Raw genomic sequence first — 18,173 nt, forward strand, 5'->3', positions numbered from 1 at the left:
TCATTGGCCCCACTCACTGCATGCTTTAGGGGAAAATGTACCACAGTGCCCACCAGTCTATTAATGATAGATTCCCAACTCTAAGCTTTTTATTTAATTTGGGACTGAGACCAGTGAAATTTGTCATAAAGGAAAGCTTGCACACTCCGCTCACCCGATTCAATGCAAATTTCACCAACCACAAATCATGGGCACTGACCATGGAGAAGTCCTGTAGGGACCATTTCTATATGTTACCGATTTGTACTTCCCAAGCGCTTAGTACAGTGCTCTGCACACAGTAAGTGCTCAATAAATACGATTGAATGAATGAATGAATGAATGAATGAATGAATGAATGAAAGTCAGTATGGTCTGGGTTGTGTTCCGAGAATTGCATTTCATTTCCATCATGGCAATGACAGCCGAATTCTGAAACTAAAAACCATTCATTCCTGATCCTATAGTTACCTCCGTCCAATCTAACCTTTCACCTTGAGCCCAACACGTATTTAAGGCAACAAGAGTTGAGTAATTCGAAAAAGCAGTGGAGTCATTTCAGAAAGCCCCACCTCTGTCACTGAGTTTAAAATGATCCTGGGAGACATTGCAGAATAAATGAGTGAAGGGGAAACACAAACACAGACTTGTACAGAAGCTCTTCTAGCCTCCCCCAGAGTTTACCAGCCTTTGCTCGTGTCTGTCCAACTTTCCTCCTTTTCACATTCCATCCTTTCTTACTCCCCATTCCAGAGTCTAGGCAGACACTCCCAGATGTCTTCTAAAGTCTCTGATTCTCAGGAAGAACTCTAAAAATCAGCAGAAGGGGAAGTGAAAGTTCATTCAAATTCTCTGAGTTCTGCTCGTTTTTTTTTAACCTCATCTAATTTCTTTTGGTTTTGTAGAGGTGGACTACTGCTAATTTTGCAAGGCTAAGATCAACTTATCAATATTTGATCTGCACTTTGAATGGAACAGAATGTTTGGATGTCTTTGCGCAAAATAGATATCATCCAGATAAAGTAGTATGGGAAGTGTTTCATTTGAACTGGGAGGAGAGAGAGAAATAGCTCAAATAAAGCTGGGAAACTTGGGAAACTGGCCTGTGAATACAATACAGTAGAGTTAGAAGACATGATCCTTTCCCACAAGAATATGCTTAAAGCTCCCTTATTTCTTGAATCTCAATTAATTTACATAAAGATCTTATTATGGGGTCGCACTTTTTCAAAGGAATTTGGAGAAACTGAAGTGGATTCAGAGAACAATCAACTTAATTGATTAAGTTCTAGTTAATTAATTCTAGACTGTGAGCCCACTGTTGGGTAGGGACCATCTCTATATGTTGCCAATTTGTACTTCCCAAGCGCTTAGTACAGTGCTCTGCACACAGTAAGCACTCAATAAATATGATTGAATGAATGAATGAATGAATTGATGGTTTGGAAGTTGGGATTCCTGAAGAAAAATTAAGATACCTAGAAGCATTTTATCCCTGAGGAAAAAAAGACCAAAAAGTGGCTGAATAAATTGTTTAATTACATAAAGGGATGTTAAGAAGAGAACTGTGACTGAACTGTTCAGTCCAGACAGACTGAACTGTCCAACTTAGACTGTGAGCCCCATGTGGGACAGGGACTGTGTCTGACCTATGTAACTTGTTCCTATTCCAGTGCTTGGAACACTGTTTAACACATAATGAACACTTAACAAAGACCATAAAAAAATGCTCTGAAGTTCAGCCATTAGGAATAATTTCTCATTTCTCTCTCACTCCTTGTGGTCAGGGATCATATCTACCAACTCTATTATATTGTACTTTCCCAAGCACTTAGTACAGTCCTCTGCACATAGTAAGCACCCAATAAACACGATTGATTGATTATCAAAATGTGATCGCTCTTTCATTGCCATAGATGGGCATGATTAAGAAGTGAGCAGTGGATAAACTCAGACACTAATCATTGAGTAATCTAATTCTAGGTCCCCTATTCTTTTCCACTAAAGACCTCTATGATATTCTCATGCAATATTCTGAATGCTTTTTCAAATTTTTTGACTTGTGCTTCACTCCCGTCCCTAGCGCAATATTCAGCATGCATTTTCCTTTCCAATATTTCCAGATCCATGTCATCATTTTCATCAACCACTATAAAATCCTGCCTCTTCCCCATTTCATGGCCAATCTCATGGGATACTTACTGTATAGGAAGGTGGGTTCATGTCTGATATAAGGGGAGAGGAAGGAATGTCCCCAGCCTCCTCCAATTCCACTGAACTTCCCAAATGCCACCACTGTCATGTCTTTGTATCCAGTCCCACTTCTACAATATCCCTCCATCCCAGACAACCTGGATATACCAGTTGCCCACCCCACCCCACCTTGTCTCACGTGGCATCTGGGCAGGTTAATGACAACCACAGATACCAGGCCTACCTACATATTCCTTAACTTTGAAGCCACACCTGGCTTAGGTAATTTTATGAGGGTTTGAATCTTAGCTGCTCTTCTCAATTCCTTGGCTCCAGAGTAATACCTGGACTAAATCACCCTCACCTTGCTTTACTTCCATGACCTAACAAATCAGTGTATCCTGCACAGATATCCTCAGATTCCTTGCTCTTGTGATCCTGCTGGAGAGAACTGAAAACAGCACAAATTGTCATATTTAATTTACACATTAGCCTGATTATCTTCATTACTCACAACATAATTTATTGAATACCCACTGTGTGCAGGGCATAATGCTAGTTGCTTGCGGAAATGATACAGTGCTCAGCATTTAGTAAAGGGCTCTGCACATATTAAGCACTCAATAAATGCTACTGCTGCGACGTGATGTCTGTCCTCAGGGAGCGTACCATCTACTGAGATGCCTAACAAGAACAGATAAAGAAGGAGTTGACCAATTCTAAAGGAAGTTTCAGTGAACATATGATAAAACATTGTATTTTCTACTGTTTGATTCGAGTCAGAGTAGCAGCGTGGCTCAGTGGAAAGAGCCCGCGCTTTGGAGTCTGAGGTCATGGGTTCAAATCCCGGCTCCGCCACTTGTCCGCCGTGTGACTTTGGGCAACTCACTTAACTTCTCTGGGCCTCAGTTCCCTCATCTGTAAAATGGGGATTAAGACTGTGAGCCCCCCATGGGACAACCTGATCACCTTGTAACCTCCCCAGCGCTTAGAACAGTGCTTTGCACACAGTAAGCGCTTAATAAATGCCATCATTATTAGTATTGTTATTAGTCCATTAGTGGATCATGGGAGATCCACTGGGCACTCATTGGACAGCCCTGTTTGGTGCCACTATATTGATTTGGGGAGAGAGAATTGTCCGTTCTGGAAATGTCATTTTTGCCCTAAATGTTCTCAGGGCAAGCCTTCTGCTAAGTCTACACTAACAACTGGGTCTGTTAGAAGGAGCCTGCAAAGGTAAGATTCTCTTTCTGCTTCTGGGCCCATCGTCCCAACACTGACATCACCCATAGTGTCTGGCATGCAGAGAGACTGCCAGAGTCTAGATGAATTACACAACTCAAAGCAGGGGCCCCTAGAAAGATACCAACTCTTCAACCAGCCTGTCTCGTCTCCACAAGCCCCAACCAGTAGTGATCAAACCATCCGGGCTGAGTTATCAATCAATCAATGATATTTATTGAATGCTTACTTTTGTCAATGATATGTATTAGGTGCTTACTCTGTGTTAAACATTGCTCTGAGTGCTGGAGTAGATACAAGTGAATTAGGTTGAACATAGTCACCATCCCCCATGAGGCTCACAGTCTAAGTAGGAGGGAGAATGGAAGAACTGAGGCATAGATGTGGCTCAGTGGAAAGAGCACGGGCTTTGGAGTCAGAGGTCAGGGGTTCAAATCCTGGCTCTGCCAACTGTCAGCTGTGTGACTTTGGGCAAGTCACTTAACTTCTCTGTGCCTCAGTTACCTCATCTGTAAAATGGGGATTAAAACTGTGACCCCCCGTGGGACAACCTGATCACCTTGAACCTCCCCAGCACTTAGAACAGTGCTTTGCACATAGTAAGTGCTTAGCAAATACCATCATTATTATTCTTATGGAGAAGTTAAGTGACTTGCCTGAGGTTACAGAACAAGCAATTGGAAGAGCCGGGGCTAGAACCCAGGCCCTCTGAGTTCCAGGCCCGTGCTCTTTCCACTAAGCCATGCTATACTAAGCACTTGGGAGAGTTGGTAGACACATTCCCTGCCCCCAGCAAGCACGGAACTGGATGAATGAATACACCCCTTCCATTGGAATCGGAGTCTTCCATTCAGGAATAGAAGTATATGGTAGAGAATTTGCTTTGGAGGGCATCCTTACCCCTTTCTGGACTAGGAATTCTCCGGAGTTATTCCAACAACGTGAGTCTGCATGAGGCCCCAAGTAGGTCAGCTCCCTTAATGCCCTCAAGCAAAAACCAGGATTGTTCCAAGACATATAGTGTCCCTAACTTATTTACTACTTTGCTGTGCTAATTACTTGGTGTAATTTTTGAGGTCAATCCACTTGAATCTGGACAACTATTTTGTACAAGGGGGATTGAATGCAGAGGTAACTAGGAGACTTGAATAAACATAATTAAACATAAAATTCTTGTAATGATAGTTGGATGGACCTTCCCCAATTAAAATTATTAATAGAAAAAAATATGTTGGTGTCAAAATCTGAGCCCACTGCCACTAATTCCCATCTGTATAAATGAGATTTAGTGTGTATTTCCTGACAACAAAAGTAGATGAGATTTCAAAACGTTTCTTCTTGACTTTTGTCCTCTTCAAAACAACAGATGAAAGAAGATAGGATAATAGTAAACCCGGCAGATGGAAATCAATCGATTAATCAGTGGTATTTATTGAGCGCTTACAGTGCTCTGCACTGTACTGAACACTTGGGAAAGTACAATACAATGGTGTTGGTAGATGTGATCCCTGTCCACAGGAAGCTTACAGTTTGGGAGGGGGGGAACCAAAATTAAGATAAATTACAGGTAGAGGAAATACCAGAGTATAAGGATATTTATGGAAGTACTGTGGGGCTCGGGAGAGTAAAAAGATAATGGCAAATATTAACTTTAATACCCCTATAAGGGTTTGATGGTCTAATGGCTCATGATGAATTGAAGCCTTGCTTTCTTTTAAGGACATGTTTACTTTTAAAGAACTGAAGTTTTCTGATCAAAGAGAAACTACTGAGGTCACAAACTATCATAGCCAGTGTTTGCTTCTGATACATCGTTCGCATCAGTACCTGGTCCCCGCAGAAACAGAAATCAGAAATGTATGTTTGCTTGTCTCTTTGCATCTTTAGCATTATCTGTGCCCTTGGGGCATAGTTGAAATGTAAACTAATTAGGAAGCTGATCTTGGGCCTTTCCAGACCATCTATTGATGATACCAGAATGAAACAAGGAAAAGTTGATTCGCCATTCTGTTTGCAGCTTCCTTTTCATAACTGATTATAACTTGCTGCTTCCTCCAGATTCATTTATCTACATATACTACAAAGAAAAATGGGCAGGTTTGGAAAGAAACTATTTTATTGGTGTATGTGCTGTAGTCGTGACTCAGAAATAGCTTGGGGAGACTAAGAGGAGGTGAGCTGAGTGATTCACAGTGAAGTTCATAGGAATTCGAAGTAGTTTTTCATTTCTTTGTTAAATATTCATAAAATTTCTGATTGTTTCCTTGTAAGTACTCCTCTCTCTTACCATCAGTAAAACCACACCATAGGCTATAAAGTGAAGTTGCAAAATTGTTCAAATAACCTGAGGTGAAAGTTGAAATGAATGTTTTAGCTATAGTGTCATGGGAGAAGAAGAGATATTACCTCCAGCTGAGAAGGTTTACTGATATAATCAATGTGTCATTCATTGATTGATCGTATCAGCAAAGCTCTGATATAATCAATCGATCAATCAATGATATTTGTTGAGCACTTATTATGTGTAAGCACTATGCTAAATGCTTGGGAGAGTACAGTACAGCAGAGTTGGTAGACACATTCCCTGCCCACAAGGAGGTTACAGTCTAGGCATAGCATGCAACGGGCAGAAGGAAGATATGTCCTAAACTTTCCTGAGCAATATCTGAGACTGCCAAGACAGTTTTCTGACTGCAATCTATTCAGGCACCAAATGCATTTCAGAAAGAAAATGAGTTGAAAATGAGGGCAATACCTCACAAGTCATATTTGAGTTTGAACAGTTGTGAATGGGATTAAATCTACAAAAAAAAAATTGTAAGAACTTGCTATAACTTGGAGCAACACTGGCCTATCTCTACAAAGTGAAGCAGAGTTTGAAATCTTTACTCAGTTTAAATGATATCGTTCTCACAATTGTATTAGAGGTTTGATACACTTTCCTGGGAACTAGTGTAGATGTGCTTTGCAGAAGCAAAGCCAATTTGTTCACCGGATTTGTTAACCTTGCCCAGCATTGTACTAGGAGACAAGGAGGCTAAAGAACCAGGTGCAGCACACAACAAACATGACTGCCTAACAAGGAACAGTCTTTTGTGTGTCTGTACAATGGGCTAGAGACTGTCCATCCTACCAATGACCTTTTCAGTCACAATGACACACATATGTGAATTTCACCACTGGTGGTGTCTTCTTCAATGCGATGTACAACAACTACGCACACAGGAGCACACACACACACACACAAACCCATGCACACATAGGAAAGAGTATATATTAAAAAGCACTTAATATTGTACAGTCATGTAAATCCAACAACACATGCGCCTGCAGTTGTTTGTATTGGTTATGTGATCAGTCAAATTGACAGAGGTGCAAAGTTTCTGAGGATAGGCATACATTTGAATAATCACATATTTGGTCTAACTATAGCAGATGTATATTGCATTATCTCACATCCAGATAGCAAGCACCTCTAGGGGAGAGAAAGCTCATTCACTTCCATGAACTAGGACACCTCCAACTCACAGGCATTTGTATTTATTTGAACATGCCCAGGACAAGTGTGTTTGAGTCCTAGTTTGCAAGTTAGCCAGGCAATACCCTTGGTGTGATCAGGCAGCAGGGTGCCAGATTACCTGGGGGAAACGGATCCACCTTGCTCTGCACTGAACACCATTGAGAGCAGGCAACCCTAGATCCCAGTTTCTTGAAGCGTTGGGAAAGACAATCACATCTGAGGCAAAACCCAGGAGAGCTATGAAAGCAATTTATGGAAAATAATTGCCTGGCTCCGGATCTTATTAACCCCCTTCAAAAGATTGCTCTCCTCAGAATTTCAAAGCCAACTAAGGGCCTTAGGTTAACTTAAATCAGGAACATCAGTACTGCTTGCCTTTCTCCTCATATAAACAAGTATTCCCTGCAATTGTCTGCTCTTTCCTAGATTCGAGAAGATGAAATACCTCTACCCAGAACCACTGGTCAAAGGAGAGTGGTTTTAAAACCTCATCTTTCAGAAGCATAGAACAAGGTTGCATGTTTGAGAGATTGGCAGAGCCAACTTCTGCAGACACAAGCAGTACACTGAAACAAAATGAAATTCTTTTCATAAAAGATGCATCACTCCATTTTTGATTCTGGTAATTCATGCTGTAGTGGGTCTATTTAGAGGCAGCGGAGGTTTCATATGACAGTGCACGTCAAGACTCCGGAGGAACTCTGGAGAGTATTTCCACCCTGTCTCATTCACAACTCTAGGTCTGATCCAGCTTGAGCTAACCCTAGTGAGCTAGTAGTATGAAATCTCTCTTTCTTTACCAAGATCAAATGGAGCTACTCAATCAGAAGATGCCATTACTACTTCCACCATGCAATTTCCACTATCAATAATTTAATCTATTTGCTGCATCACCAGAGCCCATACAGCCACCAGGACTGATTTTGAAAGAGGGAAAAGAAGAAAGAAAAAAAAGAGGGAAAGAGAGAGACAGACAGAGAAACAGAGGCACAGAAAGAGAAACATTGAGAGAGGACCACAGAAAAAGAAAGAGTGAGGAATAGAGAATGAGATAGAGATGCATACACAGAGAACCGTGAAGGAACTGAAAGTTTCAGACTGAGCCTCCCCTAGGAACTGCACTGATGTTTACTTTTACAAGCAGTCTTTGAAAGAGTGTTTTTTTTTTTCTCCTTCTGTTAGGTCTTTGAAGTCTGTGGACGTAGTTGAGTCTTTTGCCTGGCTCGGGAAAGGGATGGGGGGCTGGGGGGAAGAGGGAGGGAGGAAGGGGAGTAACATTATCTGGAGCGTTCATTAATAAAAAATGCTGTATTATCTTGATTGGAAATAGGCGAAGTCTGGAGAGGACAGGGAGAGAACTCTGTTTAAGTGGGCGTGTGACCAGTTTCCTAAGCCCTGCTTTGGGCAACTTCGAAGCGTCTGCGCTTAGTTTCTGCATCCTTTAAGAAAAGAGGCACAGGGATTTTCTTTTCTTGATTAAAAATAGGCTTCCAAGACATACATAAACACACACACATGCACATACTTGCTTGTTGGGAAGGGAAAAGTTAAAGTGCCGGTTTCCACGCGTGGCTTGGCTCAGGATGGAAGCCGGACTGAGACCCCACGACCCCTGGGCCCTACTCCCTGGGGAGCGGGGTAGCCCCGGTAAGCGCTCAGAACAGTGCCTGGCACCTAGTAAGCACTTAACAAATACTGAGAAGCATTGTGGCTCAGTGGAAAGAGCCCGGGCTTTGGACTCAGTGGTCATGGGTTCAAATCCCGGCTCTGCCAGTTGTCGACTGTGTGACTTTGGGCGAGTCACTTAACTTCTCTGTGCCTCAGTTCCCTCATCTGGAAAATGGGGATTCAAACTGTGAGCCCTCCGTGGGACAACCTGATCGCCTTTTAACCTCCCCAGCGCTTAGAACAGTGCTTTGCCATTATTGTTATTACTATTGGGAGCCGGAATCCCCTTGGCAGAATGGAGCAGGGCTGGGCGTCGGTTTCCCAGACGATCCGGGAGGGAGCCAGAGAGGAGAAACCAGGCTCCAGAGCATCTTCGTGGATTGGCCAAGTGGGAGCCTTCCCCGAAGCGCCCGTGGGCGGGCAGCGCCGGGGCAGGGAGGGAGGAGGAGACCCGGGGCTTTCGGTCGGTCCCAGGAAAACTCTGCAGCCGCTCCCTGGCGCCGGGACGGAGGAGGGAAAGGCGGGAGGGAAAAGGGAGGGAAGCAGACAGAGGCTCTGCGGGCCCTTTAAGCCGCCCCAGCCGCCCTGGAATTTCTCATCCGGCTGCCGAGGCTAGAGGCCACTGGACCAGTGGAAGCCCTGACTAGTAGCTAATTCGTGGCTTTCTCTCTCTCACGCTCACTCTCTTACTCTCTCCCTCTCTCTTTTTCTCTCTTCCCCCCTCTTTCTCTTCCCCTCACCTCCTTCCCACCCCCCGCCTCTCTGTGCCGCTGTCTCTCTCCATTTCTCTCTCCCTCTCCATCTCTCCTTTTCGCTTTCCCCTCTCTTTCTCTTCCCCTCACCTCCTTCCCCCCCGTCTCTCTGCCTCTCTCTCTCTATTTCTCTCTGTCTCCATCCTCTGCCTCTCTCCATTTCTCTTTCTCTCACTCCCCCTCTCTCCTCCTCTCCCTCTCTCCTTGTCTCTTTTTCCCCCTTTCTCTTCCCCTTATCTCCTTTCTCCCCTCTGCCTCTCTCTGCTTCTGTCTCTCTGTCTCTTTCTGTCTCTGTACTGTCTCTATTTCTCTCTCATTCTCCCTCACTCTTCCTACCCCTCTCTCCTTTTCTCTTTCCCCTTCTTTCTCTTCTCCTCATTTCCTTTCTCTCCTCTTCCTCTGTCTGCCTTTTTCTCTCTCTTTTTCTCTCTCACTGTCTCCCGCTCTCTCTCCTTCTCTCCTTGTCTCTTTTCTCCTTCTTTCCCTTCCCCTCCTCTCATTTCTCCCCACTGTCTCCGCCTCTGCCTGTCTCCCTATCTCTCTGTTTCTGTCTGCCTCTGCCCTGTCTCTATTTCTCTTTTCACTCTCTCCCTCCCTCTCCCTCTCTTCTTGTCTCTTTCTTTTCCTCCTCTTTCTCTTCCCCTCCTCTCCTTTCTTCCCTCTGTCCCTCTCTGCCTCTGCTTCTGTCTCTGTCTCTGTCTTCCTCTGTCTGTCTCTATTTCTCTCTCTTCCTCCCTCTCCCTCCCTTATTGTCTCTTTTCCCCCTCTTTCTCTTCCCCTCATCTCCTTTCTCCCCTCTGTCTCTCTCTGCCTCTGCTTGTCTCTCTATTACTCTCTGCCTGTCTCTGTCCTCTGTCCCTATTTCTCTCTTTCTTTTTCACTCTCTCCCTCCCTCCTTTCTTGTCTCTTTCTTCCCCCTCCTTTCCCTTCCCCTCCTCTCCCTTCTCCCCTCTGTCCCTCTCTGCCTCTGCTTCTGTCTCTGTCTTCCTCCGTCTCTATTTCTCTCTCTCTCTCCCTGTGTGTCTGTCTCTCTGTCTCTCCCCTCTCATGTCCTGGGGGCGAGGGAGCCCGCCCCCACCCCGCCCCCCTCATAAAGCTTTGATGAGACACTTGAGCTGCTGGAGCTGCTGGTGGCGGCGGCGGCTGCTTGGCCTGGAACTGGGACTGGAGCTGGGATTGGGTCTGAGCTGCGGGGCGAGGAGCGGGAGCTGGAGGAGGAGAGGCAGGAACAGGAGGATGTGACTCCCCGGAGCTAAGGGACCCGACTAGCTTTGTGTGGAATCCAAGGTACCGGGACGGCGGGGAGGGGCGAGGACCAGAGGAAAGTTGATGGAGGGGCCCGGCCAGTCCCCAGGGGATGGGGCGGGGGGACACCCCTCGTCTGGGGCCAAGGAGGAAGGGGCTCGACCTCCTTCTGGTCCCCGGAGCCCTGGACCATCCGTGCCCGCCCATTCATTCATTCATTTATTCAATCGCATCGATTGAGCGCTTACTGTGTGCAGAGCACTGGACTAAGCGCTTGGAAAGTACAATCCGGCAACAATTCGGCCACTGTCCCGGCCTGGGCAGGAGAGGATGCCAGGGCCAGGTGGGGTGATCCGGGTGGGCAGCCTGGAAGAGGAGGACTGGAAGGGGAGGGAATCCAGGTGAGCCCCCCTCACCCCCTTCCAGGGAGACCACCCAATCCGTCAGTCACCTGCTTCCCTGTTGCCTATTTATACAACCCAAGCGCAGTGCTCTGCACACAGTGAGCGCTCACTAATTCTTCCCCTTCTAGTCTTGTTGGGTAGGGACCGTCTCTGTTGCCGATTTGCGCGTCCCAAGCGCAGTGCTCTGCACACAGTGAGCGCTCACTAATTCTCCCTCTTCTAGTTTGGAGTCCGTTGGTGGGTGGGGACCGTCTCTGTTGCCTATTTGCACGTCCCAAGCGCAGTGCTCTGCACACAGTGAGCTCACTAATTCTCCCCTTTCTAGTCTGGGAGTCCGTTGTTGGGTAGGAACCGTTTCTGTTGAGTATTTGCACGTCCTAAGCGCAGTGCTCTCTGCACTCAGTGAGTGCTCAATAATTCTCCCCCTTCTAGTCTGGGAGTCTGCTGTTGGGTGGGGACCGTCCCTGTTGCCGATTTGCACGTCCCAAACGCAGTGCTCTGCACACAGTGAGCTCACTAATTCTCCCCCTTCTAGTTTGGGAGTCCGTTGTTGGGTAGGGACCCTCTCTGTTGCCGATTTGTACGTCCCAAGCTCAGTGCTCTGCACACAGTGAGTGCTCACTAATTCTCCCCCTTCTAGACTGGGAGTCCGTTGTTGGGGATTTGTACGTCCCAAGCGCTTAGTCCAGTGCTCTGCACACAGTAAGCGCTCAATACAGACGATGGAATGGATGAATGAATGAATAAATACGATTGAATGAAATGCATGGATGAGCCGGATTGGACTCTCTGGTCCCCGGGTGAAACTATTTCGAAAACTTGAGTCCCTGCCCCTCCCGGGCCCTCACACCCTCACGCCCCCTCCCCAGGTTAACGGTGCGAAGTCTGGCGTGCTTCTGCCTCCTCTCGAGGTCTTTTTCCCTTTTTTTTTTTTTTTTTTTTTTTTGGAGGACTGAGCCCAAGGTGGAAAAGTTTCGGGAGGCAGAGAGGGAGTGGAAGGGGCCCCGGGAGCCGGGCCTTGATAATAATAATAATAATAATAATGGTATTTGTTAAGCGCTTACTATGTGCAAAGCACTGTTCTAAGCGCTGAGGAGGCTGGAGCCTTGGGCGGACTCTACCTGCCGGGTGGAGAAAGGGGCTGGGACAGGAATGGGGAGGAGGAAAAGAGGGAAGGACTAAGGGCTGGATTTAGGGGGTAGAGAGCCGGGCTTAGGTAGAGAGGGCTGGAGGGTTTGCCCTGGAGAAGAAGAAGAGGGGCAGGGAGCTCACTGTGGGGCAGGGAATGTCTCTCTGTATTCCCTTATTGTAATAATAATAATAATAGCATTTGCTAAGCGTTTACTATGTGCAAAGCACTGTTCTAAGCGCTGGGAAGGATTCAAGGTGATCAGATGGTCCCTCATGGGGCTCACAGCCTTCATCCCCATTTTCCAGATGAGGTAACTGAGGCCCAGAGAAATGAAGTGACTTGCCCAAAGTCACACGGCTGACAATTGGCAGAGCCGGGATTCGAACCCATGACCTCACACTCCCAAGCCCGGGCTCTTTCCGTTGAGCCACGCAGTGCTGAGTCTAGCGCTCTGCACACAGTTAAGTGCTCAGTAAATACGACTGAGTTGAGTCTACTTGTTCTGTTTTGCTGCCTGTCTCCCCTTTCTAGACTGTGTCTCTATGTTTTGCCGAATTGTACTTTCCAAGCGCTTAGTACAGTGCTCTGCACACAGTAAGCGCTCAATAAATACGATTGAATGAATGCGAGCCCGTTGTTGGAAGCCTGTGAGCCCATTGTTGGGTAGGGACCGTCTGTATATGTTGCCGAATTGTACTTTCCAAGCGCTTAGTACAGTGCTCTGCACACGGTAAGCGCTCAACAAATACGACTGAGTTGAGTCTACTTGTTCTGTTTTAATAATAATAATAATTTTGGTATTTGGTAAGCGCTTACTAAGTGCCGAGCACTGTTCTAAGCGCTGGGGGAGATACGAGGTGATCAGGTTGTCCCACGGGGGGCTCACAGTCTTAATCCCAATTTTCCAGATGAGGGAACTGAGGCCCAGAGAAGTTAAGTGACTTGCCCAGGTGCACACAGCTGATAAGTGTAGAGCCGGGATTAGAACCCATGACCTCTGACTCCCAAGCCTCTGCTCTTAGCACTGAGCCACGCTCCTTCTCTGCTGTTTTGCTGCCTGTCTCCGCCTTCTAGACTGTGAGCCCATTGTTGGAAGACTGTGGGTCCACTGTTGGGTAGGGACCGTCTCTATATATTGCTGATTTATACTTCCCAAGCGTTTAGTACAGTGCTCTGCACACAGTAAGCGCTCAATAAATACGATTAGATGAATGAATGAATGAATAGGGACTGTGTCTGTTGCCGAGTTGTACTTTCCAAGCGCTTAGTACAGTGCTCTGCGCACAGTAAGCGCTCAATAAATACGATTGAATGAATAGGGACTGTGTCTGTTGCCGAATTATACTTTCCAAGCGCTTAGTACTGTTGGGTAGGGACTGTATATGTTGCCAACTTGTACTTCCCAAGCGCTTAGTACAGTGCTCTGCACACAGTAAACACGCAATAAATACGATTGATTGATTGATTGATTAGTACAGTGCTCTGCGCACAGTAAGCGCTCAATAAATACGATTGATTGATTGATTAGTACAGTGCTCTGCTCACAGTAAGCGCTCCATAAATACGATTGAATGAATGAATGAATAGGGACTGTCTGTTACCGAATTATACTTTCCAAGCGCTTAGTCCAGTGTTCTGCACACAGCAAGCGCTCCATAAATCCGATGGAATGAATGGATGGATAGGGCCTGTCTGTTTCTGTTGCTGAATAGTATTTTCCAAGCGCTTAGTACAGTGCTCTGCGCGCAGTAAGCGCTCAATAAGTATGAATGAATGGGATAAGCGTGTATGTTGATGGATTCATTCATTCAATCGTATTTATTGAGCGCTTACTGTGTGCAGAGCACTGTACTAAGCGCTTGGGAATGGTGGGGGGGTGGTGAAGCGGGGCTTGGGCGTGGAGGGCGGCGGGAGGCAGTGCTGGGCCGGTTGTTGGGTAGGGACCGTCTCTCTATGTTGCCCATTTGTACTTCCCGAGCGCTTAGTACAGTGCTCTGCACACAGTAAGCGCTCAATAAGTACGATTGAATGAATGGTGGGAAGGTAGAGGCTGCCTGCCCTCTTCTGGCAGCGATCGGGACTGCAGCAGAAAGGCCTGGCCTGCTGGGTTGGTTGGGGGGGGGGCGTCTAGGAGAGGGCCTGCTTGGGTCCCTCTCCAGCTCAGGTGTCCAGCCCGGGTTTTGGAGTCAAAGGCCATGGGTTCAAATCCCAACTCCGCCAACTGTGAGCTGTGTGACTTTGGGCAAGTCACTTCACTTCTCTGGGCCTCAGTTCCCTCATCTGCAAAATGGGGATGAAGACTGTGAGCCCCCCGGGGGACATCCTGATCACCTTGTAACTTCCCCAGCGCTTTGCACATAGTAAGCGCTTAACAAATACCATCATCATCATCAATGGGCCGGGCCAGCTCTCTCCCAGGCATCGCTTCCCGTTATGATCCCCTCCGGGCAAGCTCCCTTTGAATTAAGACGTTGGATTTGTTACCTCATGCGACTGGCAGTCAACCATGTGATAGAAACAAGAAGGGATTCAAAAGGGTGCCCAAAAGGGTGCCCACCCATGGCTGGGACGCCTTAGGAAATCGGGCGACTTCCTCGGCCTCGGCAGCTTCAGAGAGCTCTTTGCCAGAGGAATCTCGTGTGTCTTCTTTTAGCTGGACTTCATCATCAATCGTATTTATTGAGCGCTTACTATGTGCAGAGCAGTGTACTAAGCGCTTGGGAAGTACAAATTGGCAACATATAGAGACAGTCCCTACCCAACAGTGGGACTTGTTAGGGGGTCTGTGATTCTCCCCTCTCCCTGCTTGCCCCGCCCCTTGGTATCAACAGTAACCAGTGAACACTTTCTGACAAGAGTGAAGGAATGTTCTTGGCAGGAATCAAGGGAAAGAATATTTCCCGAGTGTTTATTTCAGAAGCTAAATCCACCTAGGGCCGTATCTCCTTCAGTAAAGCAACATATAGTTAGTCCTATCTATTGGACCGGGTGAAATAAAATGGCTGGGATGCTCACGTATTTCCCTCGACATGGCACAACTCCCAGAGGAGCGTTTCCTTCCTTTCCTTTTTTTTCTTGAAGTTATTCATGTTGGTTTTGCTGTAAAGCTAAACCTTTTGTCTTAAAATTTGATCTTGTCTGCTTAACAGCCTTTGTTCTCGCTGCAGAATTAAAGAAGCAACTTGTATAAACATGGGAATTGTCATTGTTTGCTTTATGCAACATTAAATTTCCCTAGGCTGAAGGTTACTTAGATATGGCATGGACAGCTTCAAGCTAGTATGGATCACATATCCTGTAGATACTACACGATGAAGTTTTGGCAGTGGGTATACACAAAAGTCTATGTAGAACATTTACTAAAACCATATTGTGTGACACCGCTTGTAATGCTTGAGTGTAATGGAAAATCGCCTGCAGCTTCGAATATTACCTCTAGACAAGCATCAGAGGTAAGGAAGAGGAAAGATACACTTGTTGAAATGTAACCGTAACCTTTACTGGAATTTAAAACATGCTGGTTGCCATCACTGGAATTCCAGGGTTAGAAAGCCCATGTCCCTGGTGTTAAATTGGGTTAAATTGAAGGCAAATTGAATAGCGGTCACTAAATGCTGCAATAAAAATCTCTATTATGTATCCAGTGATGAACAGACAGTGAGTAATGTCATGTTTTTGAATCTACTAAGGAAAAATAAGTCACCTCTGAGTCGATCAGAGCTGAATAAATGGACAAGAACAAGATTCAGTGGGCAAAATATGACGGGTATCGCTTTCTGCAGACTAGTAAAAGCTTTACCTAGTCACTCCGAGTTGAAGTTTAAAGGCAAACCCTCACATTTGTTTATTTTGAAGCGACGCACCGTCACCGCCATTTCGAGATCAATAGTCATAACTTATTTAAGATTTGATTAACTAAGATATTCAGGAACTCTATCCTAGTGGTGGGTGCTTTCCAGCAAATAGAAGAGAATCTTTACAGCCAATCAAAGATAATTCAAATCTGCAGTTTGGAAACGAAGAGATCATTCTATTGACGCATTTGATTTATTTTTGGCTTATTCAAGACGACCAGAAAATGGTGACTGTCCCATAATGGCAAAGAAGAAGGGGACAACACTGAATCTTTGGGTTCAGTTATGCTGAGGAGAAGTTGAAAACGTCATCGCCACTGCTTGTTTCTTAGCTTCTCCAATGGGTGTTTTGCTTTCTAGTTTCTGGGAGAGGACACCCTCCCTATTTGATACTTATTCCAGCAGACTTGCAGGCATGGGAAAGCTGACCAGCTCTTCAGTGACAAAAAATCGAAAGTGATTGATCATTCTTTGCCTTCAAGCATAAATAGCAACCAGTTTGGCTTATCACAGCAAGCTGAGCACACCCACCTGGTAGTAAAGCAGGGAACCTGTTTACATTTTTTTTGGACTGAATTGTAAATAACATTTGGCAAATGTGTGTTTTATCCGTCTTTATGAACAGTCTGCCTATCACAAGTCCTACAGCCAGTGAACTTGTAAATCTAAAAACAGCCTGAAGTTTTGACTCATTGTCAGAGTATCTACAGCATTTTCTCAGTATAAACAATAGAACAACAGAAGTGAAGTTAAAAGCATAGTGGGCCGAGGGAAAGCATATTATACTGATGTTTTAGTTCCTAGGATCTTAGTAACGTGGAAAAGCAGAACTCAAGACCAACTTGTGGAGAGCAGAAAAACGTCAGACTTCCTGCACATAAACAGTGATCATAGTGATCTGTAAGATTGCACATAGCTAATCTCAGTATATCTTTTAAAATGAGGCACTCTCATCTTGGACGTCTGAATTACTGATTTACTTTATGGGGTAAAATGTAATTTTCAGCTTACACCTCTCTGTTTGGAAGATTTCAGTTAAGCCCGGGTACAAAGTCACCCGGCACAAGTGTAAGCGGATATTTCGTTTTAATAGGGTAATTACTAACTTGTCTCTACTTGTTTTTGAACGATTGTTATGAGCACTCGGATTCTACTAATTGCAAAATTGCTGCTTAATTGAAAGGCTCTCGATCATCTGGTGCAACCATTCAGACATTGGCATGTGCTGGGAGAGCGTAGCATACTGTGGACTGCATTTTAAAAAGAAGTTTTTCAGGACAAGTCAGTTGAATTTTATCTATCCAAATGTTTGGATTGTGCTCCAGTCCACTAAGGAGAGGTGGAAATTTCATTCTTTCTTTGGTATCTGGGCCTGGATTACTGATCAAGATGAACGTAGTAAACTGCCGAATTAACATTTTTTTGTTGTTTAAAAAGAGAATAAATGGCGTGGATGTGCTTCAGAAGTGAATGAACAAATGCATAGCTTTCATGGTGCACTTCAGTTACTCTGTTTTGTACCAACTAACCTTAAGTAATAAATGATGTTGGCAAATGAAATCCTTATGCCATCTGCATGCAGTGTTTTACTACTACGATACATAGCAACAGGAAAGAGACTTTGGTTGTTTTATAGTGCATTTGTATGTACTTTCGAACTCCTTTTATACTTCCGCTTAAAGCACAGGATGATTTAATCTGAAACATACATTCTGTGCATTAAATTGATCACTGATTTTCCAAAATATTTAAATTAAATAGTTGGTGTGTAATGGAATTGGCAACTGAACATGAAAGTGTGTATTTGCTTGGAAAACTATTTCAAAATTAGAAGCTGGGCCCAAATACCCTGTAGAAGTATATTATCGGAAGTATTTCTGTCTATAAATACCTATATTCCTTCCTCATTGGAAATAACTTCTAATATGTGAGGCAGTATATGAGGGGTTGAGAACTTTATTTCCCAGAATTTTTTTTACTTAAAATGATACTGATTCATCTCCATTGGAAGCCAGTTAGAAACAAAGGTATACCTAATACTGGGATCCCCAAATATGTAATCAGTAATTGATTGAGGTCTGAGAATGTGTTCATTAGACAACAAGAACAAAGCAAGTAAATTTGCGTGGCCCAGAAGCAGACATTATTTATTTGCTGTGTTAAAAGTAGATTATGTCAAGG

At 45.0% G+C, this 18,173-nt stretch overlaps 1 protein-coding gene across 2 annotated transcripts in view; it reads left to right on the forward strand.

Moving 5' to 3' along the window:
• BDNF (brain derived neurotrophic factor) overlaps nucleotides 1-18,173 on the forward strand; it is a 61,296-nt gene that overhangs the window by 13,466 nt on the left and 29,657 nt on the right. Inside the window, exon 1 of one of the 2 annotated variants that reach the window (XM_038764546.1) lies at nucleotides 10,498-10,644. The exons of the other annotated variant lie outside the window; for it this stretch is intronic. The gene's annotated coding sequence lies outside the window, so the exon portion shown is untranslated. Of the gene's footprint in view, nucleotides 1-10,497; nucleotides 10,645-18,173 lie in introns of those variants that run through there. 2 annotated transcript variants of the gene reach the window in all.

This window comes from Tachyglossus aculeatus, chromosome 22 (assembly GCF_015852505.1).
Source record: "Tachyglossus aculeatus isolate mTacAcu1 chromosome 22, mTacAcu1.pri, whole genome shotgun sequence".
Classification (NCBI taxonomy): Eukaryota; Metazoa; Chordata; class Mammalia; order Monotremata; family Tachyglossidae; genus Tachyglossus; species Tachyglossus aculeatus.